Genomic DNA, 11,607 nt, shown 5'->3' with positions numbered 1-11,607 from the left:
ACCATTACCTAACACATAATAAATCAATCTATACAAATGATATTATCCTAACACATATTCAACCTTCTACAAATTTTTCCATAATTTAAGAAGGTGTAAGTTGCATATGTTTTACTTTTACATTGAAAAGTAAATTAAATGAAGCTATCAACATTAAAAGTTTATTGATCAAGGAAAGCAAAAATAAATAAATAAATAATGCACTAGAATGAATAGATAACAAAAGGCAACTTTTGTAACTACCTGTTGGTCAAAGATTTCAGCTCTGGCAAGTCAACAGGTAGCAGGTGTGCATCTAAGGAAAATGAAGAAAATCATTATGAGAAATGGAAAATATGGAATTTAGACAACAATAAAGGATGGTGATATATAAAGCCCAACTCCAAAGAAGAAACAACAATGGGCAAATAAAAAAAATACTCAGTTGTTAATAATGGGAACTTAAATAATTATTCCTTTTCTTTTCTTGGTTAACTTCATGCAGGTTGAAAGAAGTTTAGTAACTAAACGACCAACTAAAACATTAATAGGAACAGCTTTTATCATGGAAAGCAACAATTTAAGGCACAAATCATCACCATGACTGTAATCCATGAGGGATTCCAAAAATACCCCTAGAAACTTGTCGACGTTGAACTCCTTGGTTAATCTAGAAAGAACCTCCAAAAGATCCCTTTATCACAAAATCAAAACCATGTTCAGGAAACATAGTGAAACATAAAAACTTTGAATTGTCAACAGAAAGAAAAACTTTATCCTTTGAGGCCTACCTAATTTCCTTCAAGATATCAACAACCTTTTTAGGGAGCACTTCCACATATTGCAACTGCCATGTAAATAAGAAAGGTATAAATTAACTTTATAAAGTTACGGATAAACAACATATGGCAAGCAAGAATACCTGTACTACATTAACCAAGGCCATAAAGGACACACGAAACAAGTGCAAAAAGATACCTATACTACATAAGGTCATATTAGTCAATTGCATTAATTAATATTCCCGGAATGATTTTGGTGATGTAATTATTGGGATGAATGTGAAGATAGTTTTGTAGATTTGGTAGTAGGTTACCTTGGATTGGTAATTGTCTTGGACTTTTGTAAATTTGGTAATAGGTTACCTTTTTTTCTTTTCTTTTGAATTTATTGTCCCTGTTGTCATGGAACAACAACATGATGTGTAAGATTTTTAAATCACTTTTTTTGCTTTAACAAAATAAGAAACTATTATATAAGAAAATACAAATACCTCGATAATTTGGTCTAGTTCAATGTTCAACACCTGGTTGAATTGTGACTCACTTACACCGTCCCTATTATAATATAACAAGTAATAGAATTTTAAGGTTTGAGCTTTTTACAGCAAAATAAAAACATGAGTTCACCTATTTTTTATAAAGAAAATGACATAAATATCTAAAAGTTAAATATACAATTTTAAAAGAATTCACCTGAAAATGATTATCTGATCTGGCTTACGTTTTGCAGAACTCGTATAGAAGTCAAGGAGAAGCTCCCTGCCACAAAAAAAGAAAAGAAAATCTCATCATTTGCTTACAATGTGATGTGAAATCTCAAACATCAAACTCTTTATGTATAATAAAAATAGGAAATAAAAACAAGGAATTGAACCTCATTATACCTTCATCCTCAGTGTCAGAAACTTTCTTGAACAGGGAATCTATCATCTCCACCTTTGGAGATTGAGTTCTTTAAGAAGCTCGATAGCGGGAGATCAAAGGCCAATGTTGGGAGCTAACAACCTGTTATTAAAAAAAAACAAAGAAATGATCTTTTATTAAAACATTCCCATAAATAAAAATATAAAATTGATTTTTAATAAATTTGAGAAAGAAAAATAGTTACAGCAGCAATAAATGGAATATCAGACTGGCCAGGTGACCCATGAGACACATCCATGCCCAGAATGATTGTGGGAGCCTTGGAAACATGTGGAAGGGAAGGAGAATGCTCCACACATAACATTGAGTTAAGACCCCCAAGCTGCATGCACAAATAAACAAAAAATCAAATTTAATCTTTTCTTTTTTGGGCTTAAGAAACAACAACCTACTTTTATTATGTATATTATAGTATTAAAGCTTCCTACTTCTTTTTATTATTTGAAAAATCTACATGATTATAATACTCAAAGTTTCTTTGGATGATATTGATGTAACAGGAAGAAATCAAAGCAGGATGTTAAGCAAATCAATCAAACTAGAACATTATTTCTTGCATTTTTCCAAGTGGGGTTTTGAATAAGTGAGCTTATAAATTTTGGGCTAAATGCAAGAAATAGCAACATACATTTAACTATTTGTATATTACAGCATCCTACTTTTATTTTCTTTTTATTACTAGCATTGCACTTTCGATATATTTGTTACTTACATTTTTGCTTTTGAAAAAACCACCCAATTATAAATAGAAGACATTGTACCTTAAATTTGTTTCCTATTTAGGACAATAGGCTTAGAAAAATCTATCTAAATATAGTAGTGAAAACTGAATTGAAATTTGATTGCGTCTTTATAAAAGGAAAGATTTTTCAGTGCTATAATACACAAATCAATTGCTATTTCTAGCATTTGACATGTTCTTTTTGTATTCACCTTAGCATTGATCTTAAGCAGGACATTTGTGAGGTACTGATCATTGACTCTCATAGGAAAATTGCTTCTTCAAAGATTGTGCCTCACTCAAAGATCCTGTGAACAACAACATGATGTGTAAGATTTTTATATTTAGTAATTCTACGAATAACGAAAGATCAGGAATCAAGATTTAGTTTACCGGAGTTGAAATTGTAGGACATGAAGCAATTAGTTTCATGACTTGTAGCCACTTCAGGGAGTTTACCACTGGGACATGTGCATTTCCATCTGTTTTGACTTGTATTTTCTGTGTTTTTTAACATTTTTTTTCATAAATATGTATTAACTATTAAATATATGTACTTCAATTTAAATGGTCAAATCATACCAGAGATGCAGTTACAATAAGAAGAGCAGTTTGGTGGAATGACAACATGATGGTTTAGTTGGTTTGCATAGCATGTACATGTCCACTTGTTGATGCATATGTCTATGCTTTACAGGTGGACTAACAGGTGATGGGGGTTGTAAGGCAAGAAGTGAAGACATTAGCAGGAAACTCATGACTTTGTGGTAGGGTTTCATGTGCTTCACATGCTGCAAGTAGAATACAGTCTCTTGGTGAAGTTCCCGAAGAAGAAGAACTTGAGGGAGTCCAATCCAGGAGATATATACATATAAATGATATTCAAGCATTTAGTCAAACAATAATAACAATGTTGTCAAGAAATAAATAGTTAATAATACCTCTATGAAGGCATTGACAATCATCCCTGCAGCAGAACAATCAAAAACATATATGGAGGGAGTCTTGAGCCATGAGTCAAGGTCGCTGATAGGCAATGGAAAAGAACCCTTTAAATTTCAGGAGAATAGAACTAGTGATTAGAAGGAATGATTCAAAAATTAAATCAAAAATTCACAATTAGATTTTCAGAAAGAATTATGTAAGGAGGAGCGGAGTAAGAGAAAAGAACTGTGAGTTTTGTTAAGACTAATTCAAAGATTTCTTACTTGAATCTTTTCCAAAAACTATATGTCCATCTCCTTAGTTGCCTCGTTTTCTTCATCTTAGTTGCAGGACAATTCCTTGATCGCTTCTATAAGATCAACAAAAAAAACCCTTATCAATCAAACATTCTGAAACGATTGCCTTACATCTAACAAAAATCGAGTAAAATAAACATAAGATTCAAAAATCGTCTGTGTCTCAGAGTGACACTAGGGCTTGAAATTCTTAATCTTCAGAGTGACACTAGAGCAGAGATCTGATGAGAAAATTAACAAGTAAGGTTAGAAGTAGGGGAGAAGAGGATCGGAGACGAGAGAGAAGGAGGGAGAGGGGAGAATCGATTGCAAAGATCAAATATAGATAAAGGCAATAAAGAAAAAGGCGGGTTCGTAGAGCCATGTGTTCCAAGACAGAATAAACCATCGATTTATGATCTTCAACCTCTAATTCAAGTTTGATACCTCTTATTTTTGATGAAAGAGGAGACTCAAATCTGAGAGAAAAATGAGGAGTCGATAATTAGGGCAAGAGGGAAAGAAGAAAAAAAAAGGAAGACCAATCGGGAAATCGAAGCAGATCTTTACCATTTGCGTTCATAAGAGGGCGGAGTGGATATTAGCGAAAGCAGCGATCGTCGATTCTGATTTCCTTTTCTTCGATTGAACACCCAAGAGATCTTATTCCTTTTCTTCAAATTCTCATTTGCCTCCCAACCCCGGAAGACGTGGAATCGATGCCCTCTATTTTTGGAAGTCGGATCGATGGATACTCGTCCTTGTTAGATTTTTATTAGGCTTCAAAATTGATAGATTTTTTTTTCGATTCTTTCAAGTTTGAATCAGAAAATGAGAAAGAGTTAGGGAAATCAAGAGTGCAATGCTCGTCCTTGTTGGGTTGAAGATGAAAGATAGATAGAAGATAGAAAAAAAGGCGGGTTTTCAAAATTTTGGGGATTTCATTTCCCCCTTGTCTAACTAAAGGCGCGTTTCATTAAAATTATAAAGCGACAGGTACAGACGACGCGCGTTTAAGATAAAGCGCCCTCCGTGTTTTTAATTTTTTTTCTTGAGACACTAAATTAAGGGCACACAATAAAGCGTGACGTAAATCCTTAAATTTTTTGGAGAGATGACACTATTTTAAGGGCACGTCCTTTTGCGTATCGTTAATTATTGCGTGTCGTAAAAAGCGCGTCAATAAAGGTCTTTTTTCTAGTAGTGACGTACGCCCAGCGTACATATGTGTATGCCCAGCGTACTAGGGTGCGCCTTAGTACGCTTAGTGTACCACATATATTCCCGACGTACTACTTAAGTTACCAAACTTACCATTTTGCCACTAGGGCCTCCTTTTGCCACTTCCTTCTAAATAAAGGGCCAAAATGACCAAATTAGAATCCACCACAATGGTCTTAATAAACCCAAACATCTTTGGCATATGTTCCCGAAAGAGGGAAACAACGTCCTCCTAAAGGATCTCCCTAACCTGATCCTCAGTCAATGTTGGACCATTCTAGACACCTACTCCTGATCCCCCGAATCCTACCTCAAACTGTTGTGTCATCACTATACTGAAAATAAACCAGGGAGATATCAGATAAACGCATATCATACCAGGGGAACTAACCCCCAAAAGAAGCCTTAAGGGTTGTGACTTCCCTGCTACGTGTACGGGTATTTTGCTTTTAGTAGTAAGGGTCCATACTACCTTCCACACCTACCTGTATGTCATACCCCCGAACCGTCAAAAAAACAACGACGGAAACGTCCGGGGGCGGGTGACGTCATACGTAGTATCACAAAAATCGTATCATAGCAATCAAAGTAAACATAACCATTACATTACAATATGAGTATTAACATATGTTTTGAGAACATAGTTGTACATAATAGTATATAGCAAAAGATAAAGACGAGACTCCAAAAATGCTCCGTCTTCTCCAAAAGCTGGCAAAGTACCTGTCTATCGTTGCCCTGAGAATACAAGTGGTTTTGAAAACGTATTAGCATAAAGTTGGTGAGTTCATAAGCATGTTTTTGTGTATTAAAAACTAGTCATTGAATTTGTATAAATCGTTTCTTTCCATTATAAGTAAGATGTCGTTTGTATCGAAAACCATTGTTATCAAGTTCAGAAATATGTATGCATGCTTTCCAAGAAAATCCAATATTTTCTAACATGTTTGCTGGTTTCTGTTATGAAAAGTATGTTATGTTCGAAAACCCTGGCTACCGCCAGTATGTAATGTAAGTTCTATTCGAAAACCCTGGATACCACCAGTATGTAATGTAAGTTCTATTTGAAAACCCTGGCTACCACCAGTATGTATAGTAGTTTTATTACTTAAAATAAAACCAAAGGTTGTGTCCCTGGAATACCCTCCAGTAATAGGTAGTTTTATTAATTAAAATAAAACCAAAGGTTGTGTCCCTGGAATACCCTCCAGTAAGTAGATAGGTAGTTTTATTAATTAAAATAAAACTATAGAAGAAGGAAATGTCGTAAACAAAGGTTAGTTTATACATATTGCGAGTCATATAACCATACTAATGTGACCGGTGACCTCCTTGACATTTCTTCAGGCGTCGTACGATTACAAAATTTGTCACCCCAGCCGTGCCCGCCTAAATGTAGCTAACAGTTCACGTGTGGGATTGTCGGTCCCGAATAGATTTATTCATAAATTTCATGCTCTCCCTCCAGGAGACTCTGGTTATACTACCAGATAGGATTTATTGGTACCCCAAGAGGCGTAATGAAGATAAACTAAATCTGACATAGTTTATATGTTTGACTTTGCATGAAGTTTGAATCTATAAGACTGATATTGAAATCCCAAACTATACCCATTATAATTTGCATGGTTTTTTGCGTTCAGGTACTGTTTTGAAAACTATGCAATTATGATTAGAAAACGTCCCTTATGCTCCGCATATTACAAAAGAGATAATTGTATCTAAATGTTTGATAGAAAAACCGTTGTAATTGCATCAGTTTTTAAGTTATGAAAACTTTTGTTTTTAGCTTGTATTCCCCCCTGAAAACATGAAAAACTCGGAAAAATGTAGGGGTATGAACTCACAGTTTAACATAGGATTCGAGTGTACGATCGATATGAGTGCGGAGTGTCAACTGATGTTTCGTACGCAAGTGGACCCTATTAATCATATAGTAACACATATACGTATTATATTAGGGTATTTCATGACTAAACATGACGGGAAACCACCCTAAGGTCTTGGAAATGCTTGTACTAATTGTTCTAGGTCCCACACTTAGTGGTTGTTGCAAGTTTAAGGCCAAATAAGAGCATTAAAGTGGGTGTATGGCCATAAAGGTGGGTGTGCAGCCATACGGAGTGTGTGTGCGGCCAGAGTGTGCGGTCAGAGCATGTGTGCGGCTACACACAGGAGTGTGCGGTCGTACAGAGGGTGTGTGCGGCCAGATTGTGCGGTCAGGGCATGTATGTGCGGCTGCACACAGGAGTGTGCGGCCGTACACTCTTCGTTTATGCTCCAAAAGTCGATTTTCAAGTGTTTCAAGGCTCAAACCAAGTCCAACTAGGATATAGAGGGCCAAAACTCTCACTTTGGAGGGTTTTTGAGGTGTGTACGGCCACCTTATGAAGGTGTGCACTCGTATACCTTCAAGTGATGAAGAACAGGATGAATTTAGGCTTAGATTTAGGTTTTTAACCTGAATAACAAGCTAAATGATGGAATTTCTCACGTTTTTGAGGCCCTTAGAGTGTTCTTGGATGAGATTTTTAGAGAGAGAAAGTAGAGTGCGACCAAAAGAAAGGAATGAATGAAGGGGTCACCCCCTATATATAGAGGGGAGTGTGCGGCCGTACACACCTCTCAGGAGGGTGTATGGCCCGGTTTTGCTTCTTTATGATATGTTGACTCATTCCTAATCTCGTTCCCGGCTGTACTCAAGCTTAGAACACTTAAACGAACCTTTAAATAGTGTTAAAAAGTGATGAAATCGAATTTAACATTGATAAAAATTGACCAATCATACAGAATGAAAGTTTCAAGTTGTCACATCATCCCCCCGTTAGAGGGAATTTCGTCTCGAAATTCAAGAATAAAGGTACAAATCATGGATTTGGAAAAAGATGGGGATACTTCAGTTTCATTGAATCCTCGCGCTCCCAAGTGAATTCAGGTCCCCGCTCTGCATTCCAGCGAACCTTCACTATCAGGATGTGGCTTTGCTTTGTTCGGTTGACCTCCCGGTCCATGATTTCGATTGTTTCTTCCACGAAGTTCAGGTTTTCATTGATTTCAATTTCGTCAAGAGGGACCACAAGGGTTTCATCAGATAGGAATTTCTTGAGATTCGAAACGTGGAAGACAGGGTGAATGCTGCTAATTTCATGCGGTAGACGAAGTTTGTAGGCTACGGGACCAATCCTAGCAAGGAATTCGAATGGTCCTATGTACCTCGGATTTAGCTTTCCACGTTTTCCAAAGCGTATCATGCCTTTCTAGGGCGAGACCTTCAGCAGAACATGATCTCCAATCTGGAATTCCAAGGTTCTTTGTCATTTATCGGCGTAGCTCTTTTGTCGATCTCGTGAAGTTTTTAGTCGTTCCCGGACTTGTATGATCTTTTCAGTGGTTTCGCGGATGATTTCTGGACCAGTGAGAGTGCTATCAGGGACTTTCCCCTTGGCTAGCTGCATGTCGCCCACCTCAGCCCAGCACAGAGGGGATCTGCACTTGTGGCCATAGAGGTCTTCGAAAGGCGCAACCTTGATACTAGTATGATAACTATTATTGTAGGAGAATTCAACCAAGGGCAAATGGGTGTCCCACGATTTACCGAAATCGATGACACATGCTCTCAACATGTCTTCCAAGGTCTGGATGGTTCTCTCACACTGTCCATCTGTCTGAGGATGATAAGTTATACTCATATCCAACTTAGTTCCAAGAGCCTTCTACAGGGACTGCCAAAATCTAGAAGTGAACCTGCTATCTCGATCGGAGATAATGGATACAGGCACACCCTGCAGCCGAACTATCTCTTGGATGTAGATTCGTGTGAGTCTTTCCATCTTGAAAGTTTCTTTGATTAGCAGGAAGTGAGCAGATTTCGTCAACCGGTCAACTATTACCCAGATAGTGTTGTACCCACTTGGAGATTTGAGTAATTTGGTGATGAAATCCATGGTAATCCTCTCCCACTTCCAATCAGGTATCTCGGGCTGCTGTAGCAAACCTGAGGGCTTCTGATATTTGACCTTCACCTTGGCGCAAGTCAGACACTTGCCCACGAAGGTAGCGATCCTGGCTTTCATGTTTGGCCACCTATATAGTTTCTGGAGATCAAGGTACATCTTATCCAATCCTGGGTGAACGGAGTATCTAGTCTTGTGAGCTTTGTTCATGACAACCTCTCTATATCCACCGAACTTTGGGGTCCAGATCTGGTTCATGAAATAATAGACTCCGTCTTCCTTGATCTCTAAGTTTTTCTCCATCCCCCTTAAGGCTTTGTCTGCCATGTTCTCTGGTTTTAGGGCTTCCTGTTGAGCCTCTCTGATTTGTACGGATAACTAGGAATGGATGGTCATAGTAAGTGCTTTCACCCTGTGACGTGAGTGCTCTTTTCGGCTGAGGGCATCGACAACCACATTGGCCTTGCCGGGATGGTAGCGTATTTCACACTCATAATCACCGAGTAGGTCTACCCATCGTCGTTGTCTCATGTTTAAGTCTTTCTGGTCGAAGATGTGTTGTAGGATTTTATGGTCAGTGAAGATCGTGCACTTGGTTCCGTAGAGGTAATGTCTCCAAATCTTCAATGCGAAGACCACTGCTTCCAAATCCAGGTCGTGAGTTGTATAATTGACTTCGTGTGCTTTCAGCTGCCTCGAGGCATAAGCAATAACCTTTCCTCGCTGCATAAGCACACAACCTAAGCCTTGGTTGGATGCATCGCAGTAGACAAGGAAGTCCTCCGTCCTTTCGGGCAGAGACAGGATAGGTGCGCTGCACAAGGCTCGCTTCAATGTTTGGAATGCAGTGTCTTGCTTTTCATTCCAACAAAATGGTACACCTTTCTAAGTTAGAGTGGTTAGGGGTTTGGCAATTCTGGATGAATCTACGATAATAGCCAGCAAGACCCAAGAATTGACGGATTTCCGTAGGTGTATTCGGTGCTAACCAATTCTCTATCACTTTGATTTTGGACGGGTCCACGTGTATGCCTTCCTCACTTACCACGTGACCTAGGAAGGTTACTTTTCAAATCCAGAATTCGCACTTGGAGAATTTAGCATATAGCCTCTCTGTCCTTAGAGTTTCCAGCACTACTCACAAATGTTGTTTGTGATCTTCCTCGCTTTTGGAATAAACAAGTATATCGTCGATGAACACGATAACGAACTTGTCCAAGAAACGACGGCACACCCGATTCATCAGGTCCATGAATACTGTCGGTGCATTGGTTAGACCGAAGGGCATTACTACAAACTCGTAGTGACCATATCGAGTCCGGAATGTTGTTCTAGGAACATCACCCTCGTGGACTCACAGATGATGGTACCCTGATCCAAGATCTATTTTGGAGAAATAGATGGCTCCTTGAAGCTGGTCGAAAAGGTCATCAATCCGAGGAAAAGGATAACGGTTTTTGATGGTGAGCTTGTTTAGTTCGCGATAGTCAATGCACATTCGAAAAGATCCATCCTTCTTTTTCACAAATAAAACTGGGGCTCCCCAGGGTGAGGAACTTGGTCTGATGAATCCTTTGCTGAGCAGCTCATTGAGCTGGCTTGATAACTCTTGCATTTCTGCTGGCGCTAGGCGATATGGGGACTTAGCTGCGGGAGTAGCTATGGGGATTAATTCGATGCGAAACTCGACTTGGCACTTAGGAGAAGTTCCTGGAAGTTCTTCAGGAAAGACATCAGGAAAGTTGCAGACTTCGGGGATGCTCTCGAGGTCTTTAAGCTCATGTTTCTCATTAACAACATGGGCTAGGAATGCACGACACTCCTTTCGCATCAGTTTTTGGGCTTTGATACACGAGATAATGCGAAGGTTTGAACTGAGTTTATCACCATAGATCACAAGGGTTTCTCCAGAGGGAAGATTAAGGCGGACGGATTTTTTGAAACAAAGGATATCAGCACGATTGGGGCTCAACCAATCCATTCCAATGATGACATCGAAGCTTTTTACGGAAACTGACATGAGGTCGATCGGAAAGGAATGATCATTTAGGGTAAGGGTACAGTCGCGGAATATATCGTTAGTGCTCTCTTTCTCACCATTAGCCATTTCGACGGTAAATGTTTCGGTTAAAGATTGAGGTTTATGTTTGAGAAGATGCTTGAATGCATGACTAACAAAACTTCTCTCCGCACCAGAATCGAAAAGAATGCATGCATAAGAGTTGTCGAGGAGGAACGTACCCATAACGACGGTAGGATCAACGACTGCCTCCTCTTTCCCCATTGCTAGAACTCTCTCGGTGTTGCCAGTTGTTGTTGCTTTGGGGAAGTTTCTCTTGTAGTGCCCAACCTCGCCACAACCGTAACAGGCCTGGCCGACACCTACTCCGGATGCCTGATTGGTTGGTTGGGCTGGTGTTCTGCAACTTCGAGCAGTGTGACCTTTCTTGCCACAGTTGTTGCAGAGCATTTCACAACATGGGTCGGGAATAAGGTGATGATAACTGCACTTGCTGCACCAAGGGAGGGTACCAGTATATCCACTGGTAGGTGCTTGAATTGCAGGAGCAGCGACAGGAGTAGTGGCAGCATGGACTGCCACAGTTTGTTGTTTCTTGGAAGGCTACTGCAAAGACTGTCCCTTTCGCTGCTTCCAGAACTTTCTTTTTTCGCCACTTCCTTTCACTGGTTCGGGAGCAGCTGTCACTTTATCCAGATCAACCCCGTGATCTGTGAGGGTCTGCGCCAGGCACTTGACGCTATCAAAAGTGATTGGCCTAGCAGCCAAGACATTCCCTTGAGTTGGG

At 39.2% G+C, this 11,607-nt stretch overlaps 1 long non-coding RNA gene across 1 annotated transcript; it reads right to left on the bottom strand.

Annotated features, from left to right (window-relative positions):
• Window positions 1-1,273: 1,273 nt before the first annotated feature.
• On the bottom strand, window positions 1,274-2,676 carry LOC145094816 (uncharacterized). Its single transcript, XR_013703583.1, has 5 exons — window positions 2,619-2,676; window positions 1,870-2,007; window positions 1,636-1,766; window positions 1,455-1,520; window positions 1,274-1,316 (listed from the first exon to the last, which is right to left on the bottom strand). It is a non-coding gene; the product is annotated as an uncharacterized LOC145094816 (long non-coding RNA).
• Between the last annotated feature and the right edge of the window lie 8,931 nt (window positions 2,677-11,607).

This window comes from Lactuca serriola, chromosome 3 (genome assembly GCF_051521515.1).
Source record: "Lactuca serriola cultivar US96UC23 chromosome 3, Lser_US96UC23_V15, whole genome shotgun sequence".
NCBI classification, from domain to species: Eukaryota; Viridiplantae; Streptophyta; class Magnoliopsida; order Asterales; family Asteraceae; genus Lactuca; species Lactuca serriola.
The sequence above is the reverse complement of the archived record's forward strand: the minus strand, read 5'-3'. Positions and strand labels throughout refer to the sequence as shown.